Genomic DNA, 25,078 nt, shown 5'->3' on the forward strand with positions numbered 1-25,078 from the left:
AGAAATAAGCCACTCTTAGGATAAAAAGTGCTGGAATAAGATCAGGATAATCTACAGTTTGTGAGGCCTCTGCAGCCCTCAGTTGGCTCAGCCCAAGACTCCAGGATTTACAGACACACATAAACAGAGCCTCTCCAGATCTGCTGAATTTTATCCAATTTCCAAAGCTCTGCTCCCTGAGCATCCCCACTAAGTTAAACAAAATCCTCTGCTCAGGATCACACCACGCAGGCCATTGGTCTTTGCAAGTCCTTGTAAGGACTCTGATCAAAATTCTCACTGCCTCAAATGTCTCCCTTTCTCCAGGGATTCTTGGCCAGTCACAGCTTCCATCCCAAATCCCTGAGCTCCTCCACTCCTGGGTACATCAGAGGGGCCACCAGGGCAGGGACAAAGGTGTCTCCAAGCCATTGTCATGTCTTACACCCCGTGCCAGGGTCACTTCTGCTCCTCTGGCCCAAAAGCAGCCCCTTGGGGCAGATAAAACTCCTGTTTCAGGGTGTAAAACATCCCCAATCCTCGCCAGCCAGGACAAATGGGACACATGGGAATGCCAAAGGATGCCCAGGGCTAAAAAAGAGGAGAAATCCCCAGGCTGAGGCAAGAGAAGCTCTGTCAGCCTCACTGGTCCCCTTCTCCAGAGCCTCTCCATGCTTCCAAAATCACCTTCACATTGCCCAGAGAAGCTGTTGCTGCCTCTGGATCCCTGGAAGTTTCCAAGGCCAGGTTGGAGCAACCTGAGATGGTGGGAGGTGTCCCTGCCCATGATCTTTAAAGTCCTTTCTAACCAAAACCATTCCACGATTCTATAGCCTGGATTAAGCTTGGAGCCTGGAACTTGAAGCATTAGAAAATGTTGAAGTGCAGCTTCACCTCTCTGCCCTTTTCCTACTCCTGTTTATTTGCCTGGTAATTTTTATTTCAGCCAATTATACCGCAAAAAGTCACCAATTTTACCTTTAAAAAATATATTAAAAAAAAAGAACCCAAGCCCTCAAACAAAATAAGACTGATAAAAGAAATCCAGTGAAGATCACACAATATTCCAGCCCCTCTGACAGCCAGGAAAATGTGCAGATGTAATGGGATCATTAATTTTCTAGTCCCCAGATTAACACGCTGAACATGCTGAGATGACTTTGGCTCCAGCCCCTCATTACCTGGATAATCAGGGGGATTACAAAGCCTGGGATTAGGAGAGGCTCCTGATTTCTGGAGGCTTTAAATGTCACTGATATCACAAATCTTGGTTAAGCCTTTCTGGTTCATGTGGCAATGGTGTCATGAGGAGAGGAGAGGAGAAGCCAGGGAAGGGGAAGGAGTGGGAAAAGGTGGCAGAACCTGGTAAATCTCAATTTTGGTTGATGCCCAGCCCCATCTGAGTTCATTGGAATAAGGGCAAGGAGTAAGAGGAGGTGGCAGAGCCTGGGTAAATCTCAATTTTGGTTGATGCCCATCCCAATCCGAGTTCATTGGAATAAACGGGAAGACTCCCAGTGATTTCAGTGGACTTTGGACACAGCCCCAGCAGCTTCAAAATGTAAACAGGCAGATCTGGGCATGTGCCTGGCAGGGCAATTTCCCCTAAAAAAACCCACCCCAGCAGGAGAGGAGCCTGTCCAGCACCCCTGGGGGAGGTGAGCTCGGGCAGAGCAGCCACGTGCTGGGGTGAGGGATCATTCCAGGGGTCCCAGCCTGACAGAATCAGGGAATCCCTGTCTTGGGAGGGAGTTTAAAGCTCATCCTGCCATGGCAGGGACACCTCCCACTGTCCCAGGCTGCTCCAGCCCCAGTGTCCAGCCTGGCCTTGGGCACTGCCAGGGATCCAGGGGAGTCTGGGAATTCCATCCCAGCCCTGCCCACCCTGCCAGGGAACAATTCCCAATTCCCAATCTCCCACCCAGCCCTGCCCTCTGGCACTGGGAGCCATTCCCTGGCTCCTGTCCCTCCATCCTTGTCCCCAGTCCCTCTGCAGCTCTCCTGGAGCCCCTTCAGGTCCTGGCAGGGCTCTGAGCTCTCTCCCAGCTGGGAAAATTGCACCCATCGACCCAGAGGCTGTGTTGTCCTTCCCAGACAGAGCAAATGTGACTCTGGGAATGTCATTCCTTGTCTCAGCCCCAAAAGATTTTGTGAAATCACTCTCAGCTCACCTCATGTTGCATTTCTTGCTCCTCCAACCATTTTCTACCTCGTGAAAACTGAGCAGCAGCAGCCACTGCCCAAACATTTGAAGAGGTCTGGGATTTTCTCTGCAGCTCTGCCTTCAGTTGCATGAGCTCCTTAGGAATTTTAGACTTGTCTCAGTCAGTCTATTCACTCTAAATATTACAATAGTGAGCTGAATATTCGCAGCATGGAAGTAGTTTTGCCCTGGCATTACAGACATAATGATTAATGTCCATATTTAGTGCTCATGGTAAACATTTTTCTCTCACTCTTAGAACAGGGAAGTATTTCAACCCATGCCAGGATTCCTTGTAACATCATTAAAGGTGATGTATTACCCTGGTTTTCATGTGGATGCAAAATATCATTCCTTGGGAATTTCACAGTAGTTTAATGTTAATTTGTATTTACTCTGCTACAAACTCCCATTCCCTTTCAATCTTGCTTTTCTGCAGTTCCCCCGGGTTCTCTTGGGGAGTCACAAAGTGGAACGTTTCATTTATTTAATATTGCTTTCTTTACGTTTGTGTTTGTTGTTTTTTTTCACCCACTCATTCATTCCTGTTAGAAATTAACTGGCAAAAGCCAACTCATCCTCAGTGAGAGCCATAAATCCTCCCTTTGCTGGGGACAGGGGACAGCAACACCTCTCCACAGGCTCTTCTCTCTGCCCAGCCTCTCCCTTGGGATTTTTGATCCTCACTCCTGGATGAAGCACCCAAAATTCTTAATCTCCAGCTGGTTTTTATGGTGTTCTGCACTTAAATTGAAGCACTGCAAATTATCCCTCTTGGCAAATTAAAGCTTTTAAAGAGGGAATTCCACAGACTGGGACCAAACGACACCGCGTGTTCTCTGGGAACAGGCACAACAACAAAGTCATTCCCTCCTTCCCTCGGTTTTAGTGGGGGATCATGGAATCCCTGAATGGTTTGGGTTTGGAAGGACCTTAAAGATCACCCAGTGCCGCCCCTGCCATGGCAGGGACACCTCCCACTGTCCCAGGCTGCTCCAGCCCCAGTGTCCAACCTGGCCTTGGGCACTGCCAGGGATCCAGGGGCAGCCACAGCTGCTCTGGGAATTCCATCACAGGGAACAATTCCTTCCTAATATCCAATATAAGCCTTTCTTCTTTCAGTCTGAAGCCATTCCCTGTGTGCTGTCTCTCCATGCCCTGGAAATTGTCTCTCTCCAGCTTTCCTGGGGCTCCTCCAGGCCCTGCAAGGCCACCCTGAGCTCAGCCCAAAGCTTCTCCTGTGCAGGGGAACAATCCCAGCTGTGCCAGCCTTTCCTCCCAGCAGAGCTGCTCCATCCCTCTGCTCATCCTGGAGCCTCCTCTGGGCTCTCTGCAGCAGCTCCAGCTCCTCTTGGGCTGGGACAGCTCTGCAGGTGGGCTCTCACATGTGGGACACAGGGGTGGAATCATCTCCCCTGACCTGCTGGAAACCAGCAGAAGTCCTTGGAATTTGCAAAAAACCACGAGCACAGCATAAGTTGCTGCTTAAAGAAGCTTCCTGAGGGCAGCTGCTGAAGTAATCTGTGTGGAAAGACCAAAGTGCAGATTTGTGTGAAACAGCCTAAGAGAAAGAGAAAGAAAATTTCCACTGCGCCACCAAAAAATTTCCACTGCCCCTGTGCTCTGCCCTCCAATGGGAAGGACGATGTTCAACACGAAAAAACAAATCTTTATTCATAGCAGCCTTAAATAATAGACCTCAAAATATGTCCTGGGTGCGTAGCTGTGCATTTGGAAGATGTGATTAAGGCATCCTTAGCCACGGGCGCTGCGTGCGTTTCTCCCTGCGTCACCTCTTTGACGCAGCTCTGGTGCGTGTCGGGCACGTTGGATGTGTGGAATATTTCTGGGAGAAGATGCCACAATGGATGAGGCAACGTGTCCATCAAGCCCCAACACCCATCCTGCAAGGCAAATATTCCCTACAGGAAAAAATGATGGTGCCAGTGAGGTCAGAACCAGGATTTGGGAGCTGGGAATGCTCCGGTTGTGAGAAAAAGAGGAGCACTTCTCAAAAATTCCTCTCAGATTTTTGTTACAAGTCCCTCTGCCATTCCCCCGTGAATATCAGCAAAGACTGAACACAGATTCAGGGAATGACCTTAAGTTCAGCTCCTTGAAGCCCTGCAGTAAATCTCTGTTTTAGAAAAATTGACTGTGGAGAAGGAAAACATCAAAGAGGGAAAATCCTCAGGTTATTGTCCAGCTGTGGTGTGAATAAAGCCAGGTTTTCTGGAGGTGTTCAAGGCCAGGATGGAGCAGCCTGGGACAGTGGGAGGTGTCCCTGCCCATGGCAGGGGTGGCACTGGATGGGCTTTAAAGTCTCCTCCAGCCCAAATCATTCCCTCATTCCAGAATTCAATGGTTCTGTCATTTTTTGCCCTTTATCCTCTATCCAAACCAATTCCCAGCACCTTTCCCAAGATCTCTGTCAAGCAAGAAGCAGCCTGGAATGCAGCTCATCCAGAGCTACATTGGGGCTGATCAGCCTTAAAATGCCCCTTTATCATAAAAACAAATCCCTGAATTCTGCCTGCCTGCCCTTGGGGGTGATGTTCGTGAAATCCCAGAATGGTTTGGGATGGGAGCAACCCTAAAGCCACCCAGTGCCACCCCTGCCATGGCAGGGACACCTCCCACTGCCCCAGGCTGCTCCAGCCCCAGTGTCCAACCTGGCCTTGGGCACTGCCAGGGATCCAGGGGAATCTGGGAATTCTATCCCAGTCCTGCCAGGGAACAATTCCCAATTCCCAATCTCCCATCCAGCCCTGCCCTCTGGCAGTGGGAGCCATTCCCTGTGTGCTGTCCCTCCATGCCCTGGAAATTGTCTCTTTCCAGGGGCTCCTGGGGCTCCTTCAGGCCCTGCAAGGCCACCCTGAGCTCAGCCCAAAGCTTCTCCTCTCCAGTTTCCTGGTCATGAAAATTAGACCAGCATCATGAAATATCAATAAGGGTTTGAAAAATATCAAATATCAATATCTTTGAAAACCCTTTCCTGCTGCCCCCTGCAGCTGAAATCATAGAATCCAGAGTGGTGGGAAGGGCAGAGGACTCTGGCTGTGATGGCACCAGAGCAGCACCTCAGGGACCAGCTGGGGACAGCTGTCACCTCTGGTTCACACAGAATTCCCAGAATGACCAGGTTGGAAGAGATCTTCAAGACCATCAAGTCCAGCCCAGCCCCAGCACCTCAACTCAGCCCTGGCACCCAGTGCCACATCCAGGCTCTGTTAAACACACCCAGGGATGGTGACTCCACCACCTCCCCCGGCAGCCAATCCAGAACTTTATCACCATTTCTGTAAAACCTTTTCCCTGCTATCCAACCTGTATTTCCCTTGGCTCAGCCCGAGGCTGTGAGCTCTGGTTGTGTCAGTGCTGCCTGGAGAAAGAGCCCAGCCCCAGCTGGGCACAGGCACCTTTCAGGAGCTGTGGGGAGTGACAAGGTCACCCCTGAGCCTCCTTTTCTCCAGGCTGGGCACCCCCAGCTCCCTCAGGGGTTCATCACAGTGGGATTGGGGATCTCTACCCTCAGCTTCTCCATCCCTTTGTGTCCCTTGGCACGTGGCACTGCCAGGGATCCACACCTTGGGAAGGGCTCTCCTTCCCCAGGGGACACAAACGGTGGCACCTGGCGGCGCTCGATTGTTCCCTGCTATCAAACAGCAGATCTTCAGTTATCCATAAATCTCTGCTTGCCACTTTTATGACATGAAACAGTGAGCAATTACTTAAATTTACCTTGTGACTCACTGCAGATTAATTCATTGAGTAATCCTTCCTCGTTCGGAGGAGAAATAAATTCACTCCCGTTTCATTGTACCTGCACGTGTGGTAATATTTATACATGTGAGATAACCCTGGCTTTTATCCGGGGCAATTTGGGAAATATCAGCTTGTTTTCAGGCACTGCTGGGTGGCTCTGGAATTCTCTGTTGGCTGGCAAGGGCTGGGACATTTATTGCAGCACAGGCTGGGAAATCAATCCTGGCAGTTTGTGCCAGGGTCGGAGGGGTTGAGGTGGGAAGGGCACCTGGCCCAGGCCCCCTGGCTGCCCAGGATTTTGTCCAGGTGGTTTCTGGCTACTTCCAGGGATGGAAAACTTCCAGCAGCTCCTCTGGGCAACCTGGGCTTTTCACTCACAGGGAAAAAGTGTTCCCAGCCGTTCCAGGGCACCTCCTCTGTTCCCTTTGTGCCCCCAGCTCTGGCACTGGGCCCACTGGACAGAGCCTGGCCCTGCCCCTTTCTTTTTTCTCCCACTCTTAGAAACAGTGAAGTATCTCAACCCAAGCCAGGATTCCTTGTAACATCACGAAAGGTGATGAGTTACCCCGGTTTTCATGCAGATGCAAAATACCATTCCGTGGGAATTCCACGCTAGTTTTTGTCCCTTTGCCTCTCCCTGCAGGATCCATGGGCGTGGATGAGATCCTGGAGCCTTCCCACAGTGCCAGCTCTCCACGTTACCATCCTTCCCACCACCTTTGTGCCGTTCCTGGGTTGCTCCAGGATGTCCAAGTCCCTCAGCACAAGCTGGACACAGCCCAGGACGTCCTTTCCCCCCTCGTGGTCACCTTGGCAGCCACCAGCACCTCCAGGTCCTGTTCCTCTTGAGCTTCCAGGTTCTGGAACATGAGGTTTCCTTTTCCTGGTGCCAGACTTTCCTCTTTTTTCCCCTCTTCTGAGCTGCACGAGGTCCTGCCCAGCTCATTCCTCCTTCCTGCTGTGCCCAGAGTCCCTCTGTCCCCTCGGCAGGCCAGGGATGAAGGCTCTGAGCAGGACAGGACCTGCTGCTGACCCACCAATGGACTTTGTGCCTCTGATCCCCACCCTGAGCTCACCCCCACTTTTCAATCCACCCTTGTCCCCTCAAACAAGGCTGTGTGAGGCAAATTTCTCCTGGTTTGGATTGGAAAATGTGGGAACCCAGGGCATTGGGAATATTTCTCTGTCTGCTCTGGGTGTCCTGACCCGCAGGGCAGCTCTGACTGTCCCTCATTCATGGAGAAAACTTCCAAAGCCTCAAAGTGAACCAGAAACCACAGAAGTGTTAAATGGATTGTAGAGATTGTAGAGAGTGGTGGAGTGTGTCACATGGGTGAGAAATTTAGGTTTTAGGATTTTTATTACGTTGTAGGTGGGTTCAAGATGGTGGATATGGGGTGTTGTCTCAAGTTCCTTTCTTCTTTCTTCTTCTTCCTCTTTCTTCTTGGGTCTAGGTGGTGTCTTGTAATTGGGTAGAAAAATCCTCATTGTGGGTCTTTAGGGGTCAATTATTGGGTTAGAAAGGGAAATAATTCAGGTGTCACTTCTTAACTGGGTAGCTTAGTTTTTTATTTGGTTTAAAAGGCCTTGTAACACGAGGGTTTTGGCCATTTTTGTGCTGTTTTCCTGCACGCAGAGCCTGGTGCAGACAATGTGCTGAAGTTTTGATAAGGTAACAATAAACTGAAGCTGAAGACCAAAAATGTCCAAATTGTCTCTGGTTCCTGACACAGAACTGCTCCAGGGAGTTCCCAATTTGGGGCTCACAAACTCACAGGGAAATGCTCTGAAATATGGAAAGGAGCAAAACCCCCAGACTCACCTTCAGGGCTCCACGTGAGGGTGGATGGGGACACTCCCAGGTCTCCTGAAAAAAGCACAGAAAATGGACAAAACTCTGGCAGCTGGGTGGGGCCCAGGCTATGTCAGGCTGTCCAAAGTTGGGAAAAAAGCTGACCAAGGTGAGCTGGACAAGGCTGAGAAAAAGCCCAAAGCCACAGCAGAAGAATCAGAGGCCCATAGGAGCAAAATACTCCTTCAGAAAAGCGAGGCAGGAAGAATATGGAGCATTTTGTGCTTTGTTTCAAGGGGGAAGAGGAGGGTTAGTAGGTCAGTGAATTTTTTGTGCTATCAAAGTGAAAATTAGGCCCTTTCAGAGTCTGATTGTGATCTGGCACCTCAAGGATGTGCTGCACCTTCCCAGGGCCCTGAGAACACCAGGCTGGAACCAGGGCATGGGAATTTTGTGGGGATTTTGTGGGGATTTTGCTCTCTGGAGGGAGCTGCCAGGGAGGTGGCACAAGTTCCACAAATGGGTGAAAAAGAGGAGCCCCTGTGGGTATCCCAGACAGGTTTGGGTTGGAAGGACCCTAAATCCCACCCAGTGCCACCCCTGCCATGGCAGGGACACCTCCCACTGTCCCAGGCTGCTCCAGCCCCAGTGTCCAGCCTGGCCTTGGGCACTGCCAGGGATCCAGGGGAATCTGGGAATTCCATCCCAGCCCTGCCCACCCTGCCAGGGAACAATTCCCAATTCCCAATCTCCCACCCAGCCCTGCCCTCTGGCACTGGGAGCCATTCCCTGTGTGCTGTCCCTCCATGCCCTGGAAATTGTCTCTCTCCAGGTTTCCTGGGGCTCCTCCAGGCCCTGCAAGGCCACCCTGAGCTCAGCCCAAAGCTTCTCCTGTGCAGGGGAACAATCCCAGCTGTGCCAGCCTTTCCTCCCAGCAGAGCTGCTCCATCCCTCTGCTCATCCTGGAGCCTCCTCTGGGCTCTCTGCAGCAGCTCCAGCTCCTCCTGGGCTGGGGCAGGGCTGGGGCAGCTCTGCAGGTGGGCTCTCACCTGTGGGGCACAATCCCAATCCCAATCCCAATCCCAATCCCAATCCTCAAATGGGGCTCAGCCCAGGGCAGAGGATGGGCTGGGATGGGGCAGGTCCAGCTCTCATCCCTCAGAAGATTTAATCCCAGGTGTAACTGTTATCATGGGTTGTGGAGAGGAATCAAATGGAGAATGTTTTACTCCCTATTTTCTCCCTGCAGGTTGTTCTCTCCTCGGTGAATTGAATAATGGGTTTAGTGAGATTTTAAATTGGTCCACCCTTTGGAATCCACCACAGACCTCGCAGCAAACAGATTTTTGGCTTCCCTTCTGGTCAAACCAACATCTCTGCTGTCACCGGACCATGGAAAGCCAAGATTAAGGCACCTCCATTTCCCTCTGCCACACCTTGAGCTTCCACATCTCCAGAGGAAGAACATCCCGAGGTCCTGAGCTGGAATCCCCACATGGACAGGAGGAACCTTCTCACAGCTGCCAGGGGGCAAAGACTTTCTCCTCAAAGATAATATCACCCCAAACAGGCTTTTTTCCCCCTAAATAGCCCAAGGAGCTGCTGTATCTGGGTGGATCACAGGGCCATTGTCTGAGTCAGACCCTGAGGCTTATCCAATTACCATTCCATGAAAACAAACTGTCAGTGAAGTCAGGGGGAATTTAATCTGAGAGGGAAGCAGGGGGTGCAACAAGGGGAATCTTTCCCCCTCGGCCATTAGACCTGACTTTAGTTATGTCTGAAAGCACTTCAGGTGCTCCAAAGGGTTGGAATGTTCCAGTCTGGGAACATGGAATATTCCACCAGATTCTGCACATGTTTCCTACAGGTTTAATTCTCTCAGGACTCAAGCAGAAAACAACCAGAGCTGAGTTTAAGTGGCCATGGCCTGGCTACATGGCAGCACTTTTATCTTTGGCCCTATTTTGGCTTGATTCCATGGTTCTAAACCACAATTTAATTCCACATTACCTTTAGTCTTGGATTTTTTTAAGTCATCTTCACTTGCAACCACAGAACAATGATATCCTTTAAATGTCCAGCTCTGCTTGCACAACAGGCTGGCTCTGCTTTGCTCTGAGAGCAAAAACTGACCTTAACACTCCACTTGATCAGATGTCATTGTGTGTTAAGAGAAGTTTTAAAGGTCAGGTGAACTAAGGAGCTTCAAATAATTGCCTGGGCAGCTGGCAGAATAAATTGTGAACATTGCTATGTGTTTTCTCTGTTCAACTGATCAAAGTGGCACAGTGCTCACCAGCTACACCTCTTCAAGAACAGTGTCCAAAACAAGCAAACCATGGGTGGTTTGGTCTCTTTTCTTGTTTAAACTGGAGCAATTCTCGTTTTAAAAAAGCATTGATCGGTGCCCAGCAAGATTTTGTGATTAAAAGAAAGAAAAAAAATACCAAAACACAAAAACATGTTGTGTCAACTTTCTTCCTGATGTTTGTTTTACTCATTTCTAGAAAACAACTCTGGGAATGCCTGTGAGCTGTGCTGTAAAATCACCAACAAACTGGTGGATGTATTGGTGAGGTGATCAAATGACAACAAAAAACAGGGAAGGAAAGTGGCCTCTTTCTGCTCCCAGAGGGCAGAAAAAAGTTCTGTTATTGTCTTGGATCAGCCAGCAGGAATAACAGGAATAGAAATTCCAAATCAAACCAACCAATGGTTTCCTCTTTCACTTCTGTAGCTGAACTGTAGAAACGGGAACTTTAATATTTTCTTCCAGGGATGCAGGGGCAGCCCCAGCTGCTCTGGGAATTCCATCCCAGCCCTGCCCACCCTGCCAGGGAACAATTCCCAGTTCCCAATCTCCCACCCAGCCCTGCCCTCTGGCAGTGGGAGCCATTCCCTGGCTCCTGTCCCTCCATCCCTGTCCCCAGTCCCTCTGCAGCTCTCCTGGAGCCCCTTCAGGCCCTGGCAGGGCTCTGAGCTCTGCCTGGAGCTTCTCCTCTCCAGGCTGAACATTCCCAGCTCTCTCAGCCTGGCTCCAGAGCTCCTCTGGGTTAATTCCAACAGCTTCTCCATCCTCTTCCTCTAAGAAATGTTGGAGAACTGCACAAGAAGGCTTTGATGTCAGAAGTGTCTAAAGCAAGTAACTACCAGAATAATTTAAACAATTGGCAGAGCTGCTCTCAGAGAGGACAAGGACCAGACAGGTTTGAGTCAGATTTGTGATTTTCTGGCCTTGGAGGAGGAACAAAAGGGGATCATCGTGCTCCTCGTGGCATTTGTGAAAGGCAGGTTACAAAATGTGAGGAGGGAGGGAAGGAAGGGAGAAAAGCAGTCGTGTCATGAGCAGAGGGTGGAATTGCAGCACAGATTTCCGTGTGATTCAGAGTGGCTCATCCATGTTGAAATTCCAAAGGTCTCTCCCCTCATCCTCCCGGAAAGGAGCAGAGGAGGTGCAAAGGCACTGGCAGGGAGCAGAGACCACCTGGGGGGAGCTGATCACCTGGAATTTGGGGAAAGCCACAGGGAGGAACGGCCTGGAGAGCGCTCCCTGCACACAGCCTGTGAGATGGATGGGAGATAGCGTGGAAATTGATACAGAGATACTGACAGAGATATAGAAATGTGGAGATAGAGAGATAGAGATACAGAAATATAGGGAGATAGAGATATAGAGATATAGAGATAGAGATACAGAAATATAGGGATATAGAGATAGAGATATAGAGATACAGAAATATAGAGATATAGAGATAGAGCTATAGAGATACAGAAATATAGAGATATAGAGACAGAGATATAGAAATATAGAGATAGAGATATAGAAATATAGAGATAGAGATATAGAGATACAGAGATAGAGATATAGAAATATAGAGATTTAGAGATGTAGAGATATAGAGATATAGAGATACAGAAATATAGAGATATAAAGATAGAGAGATATAGAGATATAGAAATACAGAAATATAGAGATATAGAGATAAGTAGATATATAGATATAGACATAGAGATATTTAGATTATATACATAGACAGAGATATTTAGATGATATAGACAGAGATATATGTAGATATGTAGATATATAGATACAGGTGTATAGATAGAGATATAGAGGTATAGAGGTATAGAGATAAAGATCTATAGATAAATCAATATATATATGGATTTAGAGATAGATATAGAGTTATATAGCTATTGATATATATATATGGACATAGAGATGGAGATATATAGATGATAGAGATATAGAGATGTAGAGACACAGAGATAAAGGTATAAGATAGATATAGAGATAGAAATATAAAGATAAATATATAAAAATACAGATATATCAATATAGATATGGATATAGAATATAGATATAAATATGGATATATATAAAGATATATAGTTATATATATGGGTTGATATATAGATATAGACATAGACAGAGATATATAGATGATATAGAGATATATGTAGATATGTAGATATATAGATACAGGTGTATAGATAGAGATCTAGATATATAAAGAGATACAGATATATCAATATAGATATGGATTTATATATAGAGTTATAGATATATAGATATTGATTTATAGATATGGATATAGACATTGAGATATATAGATGATATATAGATATAGAGATATAGAGATATAGAGATATAGAGATATAGAGATATAGAGATATAGCGATATAGAGATATAGAGATAGAAATATCAAGATAAAGATATAAAAATACAGATATATCAATATAGATATGGATATATAATATAGATATAAATATGAATACATATAAAGATATATCAATATATAGTTATATATAGATATAGAGATATTGATATATAGATATACACATAGACATAGAGATATATAGATTATATAGATACAGAGGTACATAAATATAATGTAGATATATAGATATAGAGAGATAGAGATATAGAGATACAAAGATATAAACATAGATTAGATATAGAGATCTATGGTTATATAGATATGTAGATACTGATATATAGACAGACACAGATATATAGATAAATAGATTATATAGATAGATATCGATGTAGATGTAGCTCTCTTCACAATCAACAGAAACACCATCAAACAACATAACATTCTGCCAAAATCCAAATTCTACACGCAGGCACTGCAGACTCTGCCAGCTTGGCTCACTCCAACCTCTGTTTTCCACTTTGTAAAACTTGAAAACTTCCTATGGATCCTGCTGTGGGGATTCCGTCCCCGTGCCAGTGGACTCACTTTCATTAAACAACTCCAGTGGCAGATTTTAACTCTTCTAATTCTGCTGCAAATAAAGATATACTCTTAAAATCCTGTTTAAATCTCAGAAAGTCCAACCTGGATTTCCTTGTTTTGACCTATATTGGCAGACAGTGTTTCCTGTTTTCCTATATATCAATTTACATCTCATTAGCACTTGCACAATTCCATTTCTTAACTCCCATCAATTTTCCAATATTTTCTCCAATTCTCCAGCTGTAGAATTTGCCCACATAAAACTCTCTGAAAGAGGAGACAGAAAAAGAGAAGGAAACTTTAGAAGCATTTTCTCCCTCCTAATAGTTAATTATAACTACAAATCTGAAATGTCTTCCTTCTGTCCAGCAGCACCACAAAATATTTAACAAGATTTGGATCCTGATGAGGTTTATTTCTAGACTTCACTTTGAACAAATAATTACTGCTGTTCCTAATCCTGGGGTTAGTTTTGTGTGGAAAGAGGAGTCCCAATGCCAATACATATGACCAGGGACATTTGAGCTGATTGAGAAATCCAGGCTTTTTTTTTCCCCCCTGGAAACAGATATGGCCATTCTAGAACTTTCTAAATTAACCCTGTTTAAATTTAAAGACTGGAAAAATGTCACCCACAAATGGGGTCCTTATCCTTCTCCTTCCCACCAGCTGCTGTTCCAAACCTCTGGGCAGTGATTTTATGTGCTCTGTGCTGGTTTTCCTTTGCTGGCACCTTCCCACAAGGCAGCAGAGCTCAGTGAGGGGGGAATTCTCAGGATTTCTTGCAATACCCACCCTTCCTCAACGGGAACCCACATGGGAATGTTTCATCTGGCCAGTTAAACATTAGCTGGAAAAAGCATTTGACAATATCCCGTGGAGAAGCAGCTCCAGCTCTGACAGGGACTGATGAGCAAATAGATTTTCCCAACCCCATTTCCTGTGACTCGTTCTTCAGAACTGCTCAGTGAACTAAAAGATGACACTCATAAATATTAATAATTTAATATTTTTTGTTGTTGTTGTTGTCCAGACCATTGCAGTGGTTTCAAAGATGTATTAAAGATAAATCAAATGAGAGCCCTATGAAAAGGTTCATCAAATACAAACAGAAGCTGTGGGAGAAGATGAAAACAGCTGAGAGGAAGGAGTCAGGAGGAATTTCCCCATGGAAAGGGAGCTCAGGCCCTGGCAGGGGCTGCCCAGGGAGCTTTGGAGTGCCCATCCCTGCAGGTGTCCCCTGGAGGTGGCACTGAGTGCTCTGGGCTGGGGACAAGGTGGGCATGGGGCCCAGCTGGGACTCCCTGGGCTGGGAGGGCTTTTCCAGCCCCAGGGATCCTGGATTTTGTGCCAGGGAGGTGCAGAGGATCCCTCCAGCCTCAGGCAGAACCTTACAGGAGTTTTAGTGACCTGTCAAGGAGTGAGCAGCACCCCAAAACTCATCCAGGGGAGTCTGTGACGAGTGGCCAGAACGAATTTTAGTTTGTTCGTGTGGCAGGAGCCTGGGTGAGGAGTTGGAAATTCTGTCCTTCTGTCCTCCAAACACCCAACACAGCGAACAGAGCTGCAAGACAACATCTCCTGTGTGAATTAACCCACAGATTAATTCCTCAAGTCCTTCTCCAGTTTTAGAGCTCCGACAGATCGGAATTCCCTGTGACCATTGGGGCCACCTCAACCCCCACCAGCTCAGAGTCAAACTCTGCCTTTTTCCCAGCCTGTCAGAATCTGTGCTATTGATGATTCTGAGATTGTAGAAAGTCTCTGTCTCTCTGCCCCGTTGCCAAAGCAGGAGCCATAATTGGTCTGTGCTGTTTCAAGGTTGTTTATTCTGTTTATCTCTAACATGTTCTGCTGCCCTGCCCCAGCTCTGTCCTGCAGGGCAGCGTGTGGGGCTCTGCCCTCAGTGGGATGGTACAAACATTAAATACCACAAACTACCTGTGCTGGATTTACAATAACGTGCCAATATCTGTCACCTACGTTGGACAGTGTGTCCCCAGCCTGAACCAACAGAAAAATGCCAACACCACAGTGAAACATGGAGGGCATGAAGAAGGAGAAAAAGGACAAGGCACACCCAATTTCCTCCATCTTGTCCCCTTTGAACCCCTCATCTAGAATCCTAAAATTTTACTTTTGCACCCGTGCCACACTTAATTATTACTGATATCAAACACTCAGAGCTGGTAATTCATCCCGTAAGATTGAAAACTCTTTTCCATGGCCAGAGATCACAGCCAGTGTCTGTGGGGGCTCTGTCCAGGGGGGTTCCTGACCCCTGCCAGGGTCCCAGACCTGCCAGGGCAGCCAGAGGGAAGCTCTGGATTCCCACAGTAGCCCAGAACAGAGGACAAAGCCTGGAGTGCAGGACATTTTCAGGGCTGAGGAGTCCCTGGGAGCACAGTGACACGCTGGCATCACTTTCCTGGGCTCAGGTTACACCCTGCACAACAAGGGAACATCAAACCCTGGCTCTTGTCACTCCCCCACAGATTTCTTTCCAGCCAGGAGCTCCTGTGGCAGCGCTGCCATCAGCCCTGAGCAGCACAAACCTCAGGCAGGGACATTTCCATGGCTCCTTCTCCATCCCTGAATTTCTGGGCGCATTCTTCACTCGTGGTTTGGTCCTGTCAGGTGGCTCTGACACGGACACAACCACAGGGGACAAATAAAAATTGGCCCAGGGTCTCTAAGCCAGCCATCAACAGCTTTCCCCGTGCTGGAAAAACATTCAGGAGGGTGTTACTGTCACTGGGCCAGGAGCAGGGCAGAAAAATGCCTGCTGAGATATTTCTGTAACGCATCTTCCCTCTTCCAAACCAGATTTTAGGGCTCTGCTATTAAAAATTACTGGATAAAGGAAGGAGTTATACTATTTTTGTTTTCATTTTCCCCTCATTGAAAAAAAAAAAAAAAAAAAAAGGAAGAACATCTTGAAATGTCTACATCTACCAAAAAAAATTAAAAAATTAAAAATCTTTATTTCTTTCTCTTCTCTGCTTATGGGGAATGTTTCCTCAAATAAACAAAGATTAAAACATCACAAAAATGAACTCCTTTTTTTGGTTCATTTTTCAATTTGCTGCAATTTGAAATATAGGCATGAATAAATGTTTCAGTAGAACTCAAAGTAAATATAAAACCAGTAAATGGGGCCCTGAGCAAGCTGATGTGTGAATGCCATCCCTGCTCTTGGCAGGGGGGTTGGAATCAGAGGGTCTTTAACCCAAACCATTCTGTGATTCTAAATGTATCCAGTGATTCTAAATATATTAAATAAATATATTAATAAAAGTTATAAATGTGAGCCTGCTTCTGGCAATATTTAAAATAAATCTTTGTATGCAAACCTTGCTACTCCACACCAGCAAATCCAAGGGCCAGAATTGAAATGAACATAAAAAGCAAATGATCAGAGCCTGGTTTAGAGCTCAAACACTTCTCAGAGGGTGAGGAGAGGAATTTGGGCCTGGATTTGAGGATCAATGGCCTGAATGTTGGAGGAAGGCTGAGGAGATGATCCTGATGGTCCAAGCAGGTTTAAGGAGACTTTTTAGCGCCTTTGAATGATCAACTCCTTTTATTCCCAGCACAGAAATTCCTTTATCCAAGAACACCTCCCACATCCAGGCCCCAGCAGCAGAGCTAAAGGACAAGCTGACTTTTCCCTTATCCACCAGGCTGGATAAAAAGGAAGGGAAACATGCAAAGTGGTTCTTGAGGGAGAGAAGCAGCAGATTCAGTCCCTGAGGATTTATCTGTGACAACTTTGTTCTGTTGGAGTTGTTTTTCAGATTACATCGACCCCGAGTCACTCGGAGCAAAAAAGGAGGCTGTGACATCTCTTGTAGCACAAAACAATCAATCAAACCTTACTTCTTGCAAATAAATAGGAGAGAATTTTAAATAAATAAATAGGTAAATAAATAAATAATTTTTAAAAATGAAGCTGTGGTGATCTGTTTGAGGAAGTAGAAAAATGTCAAGAAATAATTGCAGCTTCCCTTTCACTACAGGAGAGTCTGTGGTGGGCCTCCTCCCTCATTTCTCGCAGTAGGTGCCTCCAGAGCTGGATTAATGGATCCTCTCCCCCAGCCAGGTGCTAATGAAATGATGATACAGTTATTTCCAGCTCTGAGCACAACCTCCAGCTGGCAAATTGCTGGGACGTGCCCGTGAAACAGAGACAGAAGCAGGTGGGGCCACTGCTAAAGAGGAGCTGTAATAATCAGATATTAATGATAGCGAAAACTGAGTGGTATTTACCCCGAAACTCAGAGAGAAAATACCCTCAGGCTGTTTTTAATTTCCAATTTCATTAGAGATTATCTTGTTTCTTTTTTTTAGCTTCTGCCCAGCTGAACACTGCTCTCCTTTCTGTGCCCAATTTGGCACCGTTTGGGGGCAAGGAGCAATTTATCCTCTAAATTTCCTTGTGATGACTCTCAGCCCTCAGGAAGAGCTGGGATAAGTCATCATTTGTATTAATCATGGAATCACACAAGGTTTGAGTTGGGAGGGACCTGAAAGCTCATCCAATTCTACCCCTTACCACGGCCAGGGACACCGTCCACAATCCCAGGTTGTTCAGAGCCCTGTCCAGCCTGATCTTGAACACTTCCAGGGATGGGAAGTCCAAAATTTTCCTGGATAATCAATTCCAGGACCTCCCCACGCTCACAGCTCTGTTCTCCATGAGGTGACAGAAAGCTTTGCAAACTTATGGCGAAATCCTGCACGTTTTTCCTACCCCTCATGTTTTACTGTCGCTGCTTCTGTTTAAATGTCTCGTGGAGGAAATACCTTGCTGCAAATCTATCTGGGCAATCATTCCAATTGAAGTGTAAAAAAAATTAAAAAAAAAAAAAAAGGACAGACTGTATTTATTTGTCTCACCTGACAAAAAAAAAAGCTGCAAACCCAGGATTTGCAGCTGGCCCTTGTGCCTGGAGGATGAATTTTGGGTGGCTGTAGCAGTGGTTTTCCCTCCAAAGAGTTCAGTGGATTTCCTACACTTGGTGCAAATCCTGAGCATCTTCTCCTACAATTGAATTATTAAATTTGCCTTTTGTACAGACAAAAATCGAGGAGCCTGAGGGAGGGGCTGAGGAGCCTTGAGTGCCAAATCTGCCTCAGTCTGCTGCAATTTGGTGACAAATGGAAGTTCAGTGGCTGCCTTTGTTCTGCTCTTGGCCCAACGCCACTGAGCGCCACGAGAGCTCTTTCTGCCTCGAGCTGCAGCGCCTCAGCTCCTCCAGAATCTGCTCTGATCTATTTCATCCCAACCCATCCCTGAACCAGGAGATTATTTTACACTTGTACCTGATTTCCCTGGTTCCACCCCCGGGAGCAGGAGGGTGTGCGGGCACAGGATGGGCTCAGCACAACGAAACTGCTGCTCCCCAAAAATTTGTCCAAACAAGCACCCCTGGTGCTGGGGTGTCTCCAAGTGTGAACCAAGGGCAGGGCAGCTGCTGATCTCTGTCCCCAGACCGTTGTGGATGCTGCCAGTGTGGTTTTCCTCCCCTGCTTCCCTCCCTGCTTGGCTCACGCCCCGTGCGCGGCCCAGGCTGCGCAGCGGAAAAACCCAGCCAGGCTCACGTGCCAGGAGCTGTCTGCTGCCTTTTATCAGCTCCTCTGCATCCCTCCCCTCTCACCACCTGCTGCCAGCCACGATCTGCCCAAAAAATGAATGTTTCAGCTGTGAGGATTTCGGTTGTGCTCAAAGCCTGGCCTGAGCAGAGGCCGCTCCTGCCCTGGGACAGGACACTGCAGGTGCCACCTTCTCTGTGGTCCTGGGGACCACTCTGGCTGCTGTTTGCCTTCTAGAACAACCCCTCAGCTTCTTCCAGAATGGGACTGGGCTTCTCTTTTTGCGTGCAGCAGCTGGTTCTGGAATCATTTCAAGGAGGGGGCTCGGCAGGCAGGCTCTGCCAAAACCGCACCCATCAGGCTAAAAAAATCCCCACTGGTTTGTGGTGGGATCATCCAATGGTCCGGCGTCCTGAGGGCCTCAGAACTGTCCCAGAGTGTCCAGACAGTGTCTGTGGGTTTTGTGTACACGAACACGTGGGACTCACAGAGGGTTTCATTTGGCAGGGGGGAGGTTTGGAGTCGCCACCCCTGGAGGTGCCCAAGGATGGGCTGGAGGTGACACTCAGTGACAAAGTGGGGATCTCGATGGTCTGGGGGGGCTTTTCCACCCTCAGTGATCCCATCAGTACATGAAAGAACAATTAGTAGGGGCTCTGTGTTACAGGAACCATTCTGTCTGTCACACCCCCAGGTTGTTTATTCCCATTTTTCCCGAGCTGCCCAGCACTGTGCCAGGCAGGAGTTGGTGTCCCGGGCATCCCGTGGCTCCCACCCCACCCGGAAGGGGGGCAGCACCCCTGTGCCTTTCTGGCGAGCAGAAAATGGATTATTTTGCAGCAGAACCACCGGGTAGCAGCTCGACCACCCCGTGCGTGACAGAGGGAACATCCCTGAGCATCCCTGAGCATCCCTGAGCATCCCTGAGCATCCCTGAACATCCCTGAGCATCCCTGAACATCCCTGAGAATCCCTGAGCATCCCTGAGCATCCCTGAGCATCCCTGCCTGGCGATGTCGCTTAGCAACGCAGCAGCATCCACGCAACGCCAGCGCCGGGCTGGCCCAGCCATGGGCACCCTGAGCCGTCCCCCCATGCCAAACCGTGCCCAGGATGGCCCCAGTGCGATGCTGTGCCACCCCTGTGCCACCCCTGTGCCACCCTGCTGCTGGGTGCTGGTCTGGAGAGGAGCAAGCAGTGGAATTTTACAGCTCCATCCCGTGACACTCCCGCTCGCCGTCAGTCAGTGCCATGGCCTGGCTCATAGCTCCACAAACCGAAAAGTCAGATCACAATGGTGTGACTCACTGTGGAACTAAAGATAGATCCTGTCAGAGATCCCTCAGGAGCCCTGGGTGCACGGCGTTGTTTGCCCCAGGTCGTGCTTTGGGGTGGGTTTTCTCCCCCTCGCTCTCCCCGCTGCCCAGGTTTGGGAATTTCGGGAGCAGGTGTGGCACACGCTTTGGGATCTGCAGGAAAACACGGGGGAGCTGCAGGTGAGAGTGAGTTTGGCCCCGCTTGGGTCTGGGGAGTCCAAAAAGCCCCACGTGGGCACCTGGCCACAGAAAAGAGGGAGAAATGCTCTTAGGAGAGATTTCTGCAGTGCTTTGTAACATTTTTATGTCAGTGCTCACCTCCCAGCGGTTTGAAACAGAGCAGGGCTGGTGCAGGATGCAAAGAGAAGCAGCCAGAGCCCAAGAAAGGCAAGAGGGGCTCCTACCCCAGGAGCAGCAGCCCCTGAGAAGGCCAGAGAGTGTCCCAGCCCTGGGCAGGAACAGGGAAGTGGCAGGAGAGGCCAAAGCTGCTCTGATTGTCACCCCAGCCACCCCTGTGACAGCATCTGAGCTATGGGGACATGGGGAAACAGCTCTCCACGGGCACAATCCTGTGCTGAAGGACTCAAAGGGATCTGAATTCCCCCCAGCCAAGCACAGGCTTGACTTTTATCCCTCCATAAACACAGCAATGGAAACTGGCAGGTGAGGGAGCTGGACCCCGCTCAGGCCTGTACAATTCCACTGGTGTCACAGGCATGGCAGCAGGGACAAAACCCAGGCATTATTTTTAACCTGGCCATTTCCTCCCATGCCCTTGATTCAGGAAATCCCTATGCCAGTGCATGGTTTGAGTCATGTGAATCTCCCCAGTGTGACTGCTTGTGTCCTCAAAGTTAAACACATCCACACATCCACAAGGCCTGAGCACACCCACCGGGGCCTGGAGCAGCACCAGGGGGAAGGAGAAGGGATGGGAGTGTGGGAATTCCTGAGCAATGTGGCAGAGGGGGCTGCCCACCTGGGCCATGGGAACATTTCTGGCTGATTCCCCTTTTCAGCCTGACAATTCCTCTGAGCCCAGCAGATTCTTTAGGGCAGCAGTTTAAGGTCTGCCTGCTGTGAAGGGGAGGAGAACAAAACACCCCAAATGTTCCTAAAGGATATTAAAAAAGAATTCACAAAGCAGCTCATTATGCAAATGTCCTTTGGGGACTGCAATCCCTGTCTGTGGCTTTCCCAACCTTGCCCTGATTCCCTCTCTGCACTTGCAGGGAACATCCTCGGGGTCTTCATAGGAAACCTCACCAAAGGTGATGTTCTGCACCCCTTTGGCTCCCCTTTTCTCCCATTCCTCAAAAATCCTGACTACAAAACACCAGGAATTATGATCTCTGAGCACTGCCAGCAATTCCAGGATCACCAGGGTGGGAAGAGCCCTCCAGGATCACCCAGCCCCACCAGCATCACCCAAACCCTGTCCCCAAAGCCACATCCAGACTCCTCTGGGACAATTCCAGTGACTCCAAACCTCCCTGGGCAGCTCATCCCAAGGCCTGACCACTCTGTGAGGGAAATTTTCTTTCCCAATCTCCAACCTGAGCCTCCCCTGCTGTCATTTGATGCCATTTCCTCTCATTTTTTCCCTGTCCCTCCTGTCAGGAGCTGTGCAGAGCAAGGAGGGACCCCTGAGCCTCTTTTTCTCCAGGCTGAGCACCAGAGAGCTTTGACTTGTCCCACCTGCCTAAAGGTGGAGTTTAGGAAGTGCTGGATCTTCTCAGAATCCCAGAATCAAGGCTGGGAAAACCCTCCAGGATCACCCAGTGCCACCCCAGCCCCACCAGCATCACCCAAACCCTGTCCCCAAGGCCACATCCAGACTCCTCTGGGACAATTCCAGTGACTCCAAACCTCCCTGGGCAGCTCATCCCAAGGCCTGCCCACTCTGTGAGGGACAGAAATGTTCCAAAGCTCTACAGAAACCCCAACAGCGACTCTCAGATGTTCCTGTCTCACAGAGATCCAGGGGACAGCCAGGAAAAGATCCACCACAGGAATCTGGGTGACCATTTTTTGACAAATTCTGACCCACCAGGGTTATGCCATCTACATGTGAGCCAGGGTGACTCTCACAGGTTCCTCCCTGCTCCATAAATCCCCCAGATCTGCAGATCCCGTGGTCTCAGCAGAGCCAGTGAGAGCAGCTTTGCTGTAACAGATGAATCCACAAAGAAGATGCTCACACACGTTGTGAACAAGAGTCAGAAGATCTCCTGAATTAATTTGTCACTGCTGTGGTGTAAAAACTCCTAAAAATACCTCTGGCTGTGATTAGTCCTTAATTTCTCATGTTCACCCACAGGAGGGGAAACACCATCTTTATTTTTTCAAGCCCCACATCCACCAAACTTCCCCTTATTTGTATGAGGCCTTTTTAAAAATTCACTACAAGAACAGCCAGCTCAGTTTCGTCCCAACTTTCTGTTTCAGCTTTATGGATTTGCCATTCAAACAGGCAAATCCATGAAATTCATTTCACAGGACATTGACCAAAGGGAATGTGGAATAATGTTCTCTGGGTTTTGACATATGATCAAGTGCAAGTTTGCTACGAGGAAAGAGGACAAACAACAGCCTTGAAATGGGTAAACCCCTCCACAATAACCACAGTTAATGCAGAAATAAAGTTATTTTATTAGTGTTGGCTTCCCTCTTGTGGCAATGAACAAACTGGAGCCCTAATATCTAACAAGGCCTGGTGCTCCTCCTCTGCTTTATTTCCTCCAATGCCAACTTGCACATTTCCATAATCTGAGTGACATTTGTGAATTTACAACGATTTTTCTTGATTTTTTTTCCCCGGCAGCGTGTGTGAGAAGGTACCACTGCTATTAATAAACCGTGTTTCAACAACAGAATTGAGAGCTATTTATAAAGGATGCTGGTATCTTGCTTTTTTTGCAGATGGGGGAACTGAGGTGTGGAATAATTAGAAGCCAATCAGCAGGTCCAAAGCTGAGCTGAAAATATATCCCAAATCCCCTGAGCCTCAGGGCCACGTTCTGCCTGTTCCCCTGCCAAGGGGGGAGATGGTGACACTCAGCTCTTGGTACCACCTACCCTGTGTCTGTTATTCTCAGAGTTTCCCAAAACAGTTGTTTTTACCTTTGATATTTCGTGGCCAACCTCATAAGACAAATAAATAAATCAAATAATCTCTAAGACAATCCAAGTGGACCCACATCACCTTTCCTAGTTAAAGATTTGCAGTCAGTGTTTATTCCCCCAGCCAGCTCACCCTTAAATGAATTTTTTTGGGTGTTCTACAGCATCTTAAAACAATTTAGATTATTTTTTAAAGTCTACAGGCACCTGGTTATGGGTTTCTCTCCCTTTTATAACGGTTGCATGGAAAATAAATGCAACCACCACGAGCTCCCCCGGAAGCATCACATGCACAACAAAATAATAATGATGAATCTTTTTCCTATTAAACAACACTAACCTGAAACCTCCCTGGGAGGGCAGGAAAATGTGGTTTGAGGTGCTTGATTTTGCAGATCAAGAGCTTTTAGAGGAGTGTGGTGATGCTGAGGGCAGAGAGTTCAGTCACCCAACTCAACTGACATTGCCCCCGTTTGGAAATCCCCCGATTGTTTTTGTGGGTTTTCAATCATTCTTTCTGGTTTGAACGGGAAAAAAAAATTTAAAGGTTTTCTGTCCCTGCCACTGAGTGAAAAACCCTTTTTTGATGGGGAAATGAGTCAGGTTGTGCTGGGCAGGGGAGGTTTGGAGGGTGGGCACAGGCTCCATCCCCAGGGAGCTCTTGATTTACCTGCCCAAGGGGAACTGCTTGTGGGGCAGAGTGTGGAAAACACCACCCTGGTCTGGATCCAGCACCAGCTGTGCCTCTGGAGCCCTTGGGAAAGAGGGAAAAAACCCAACAAACCCCACCCTAACAAACCCCCTCCAACCCTTCCTGCAGCTGCAGGAACGAGCCCATGGTTGTGACGGGGTGAGTTCGGTCCTGACTTTTTGGGGCCAGGTTCTCTGGGGTGAACTGGAGCACCAGGAGAGGAAAATTCCCCCACTGCTGGTAAACACCAAAGGTTTTTTCCAGAGGAACTGGTCAGGAAGTTGTTTCCAGCTCCAGTTTGGCTCCTCTGGGACTCCCAGGTGCCCAGTCCTGGGCAGAGCCAGGTGCAATTACTGAATAACAGGTGGGGAACAACAGAGCTCAGATTTCAGGTGAAGGAGAGAAGCATTTGGTGTTTTCTGCTTCCAAACCTGAGCTCAGGAGTTTAATCATTAGAGGGGTTTTTGGGTTCCTTCCCTGGTGCAAGGTGAGCCCAGCAGGTTTTGTGGCACTGTGAAAACCTCAGGTGGGTTGTTAAAAACCTCCTCTTCCCAGCTCTCTGTGCCATGAGTTGTTTGTGGAGCTGGACAAGCCTTGCTCCAGTTTTTGGGACATCTCCTGAGGCAGGGCCCTGAGGGAAACACCTCCCCAGCACCACCATGGCCTGAGAATTGTCACCTTCTTTCTGGAGGGTTCTCAGTGAAAGGAAATAAAACACACTTTGCATGGGTTCAGTTGTGCTCTGACTCAGCAGGAGACAAAAAAAGGGATGTTTTTTTTATGTTTTTTCTATCCCCACATGACTAAAATGAGCACTTTAAGGTCACAACCCTGCAAGCACTAAAGGGGCAGGCCCACAAGGGAATGTTCTTCCAGGTGTTTCTCCTGACCTTGCAGATGTTCAAGTGTTCATTAAGTGACCAGACTGAAACCAGGGACACAGAGAAAGGGGCAATATTTATTTATAATATATTATTTAATTGCTTTGCAGGAGGAAAAAACTCCTAAACCCTCCCATCTGTGACAATGGAGGAGTCCATTATTGTAACAGATATCCAAATACAAGGACAGGTTTTATTCAGGCTTAAATTTTCCTTCCAGTGGAAGGCATCAAGGCACAAACTCTTTATCATCTGGGGGATGCTATTTGTCCAAAATTAACCTGTGAAAGGTGCTCTGATTTTAATTCCTGAAAGCATTATCAGGCTTTGACCCAATCCCCAGCTTAGTAAAGTGCCCTCAGCACTCAGTGACTTCCCTAGCCTAAAAAAGTCAGATTTTCTGTCTATTAAAATGCTGCAAGATCACGGAGTGTCCTCGAAAAACAATAAAATAATTTGGGATATGAAACCACGCTTCAAATAAAT

Source organism: Taeniopygia guttata, chromosome 1 (genome assembly GCF_048771995.1).
Source record: "Taeniopygia guttata chromosome 1, bTaeGut7.mat, whole genome shotgun sequence".
NCBI lineage: Eukaryota > Metazoa > Chordata > Aves > Passeriformes > Estrildidae > Taeniopygia > Taeniopygia guttata.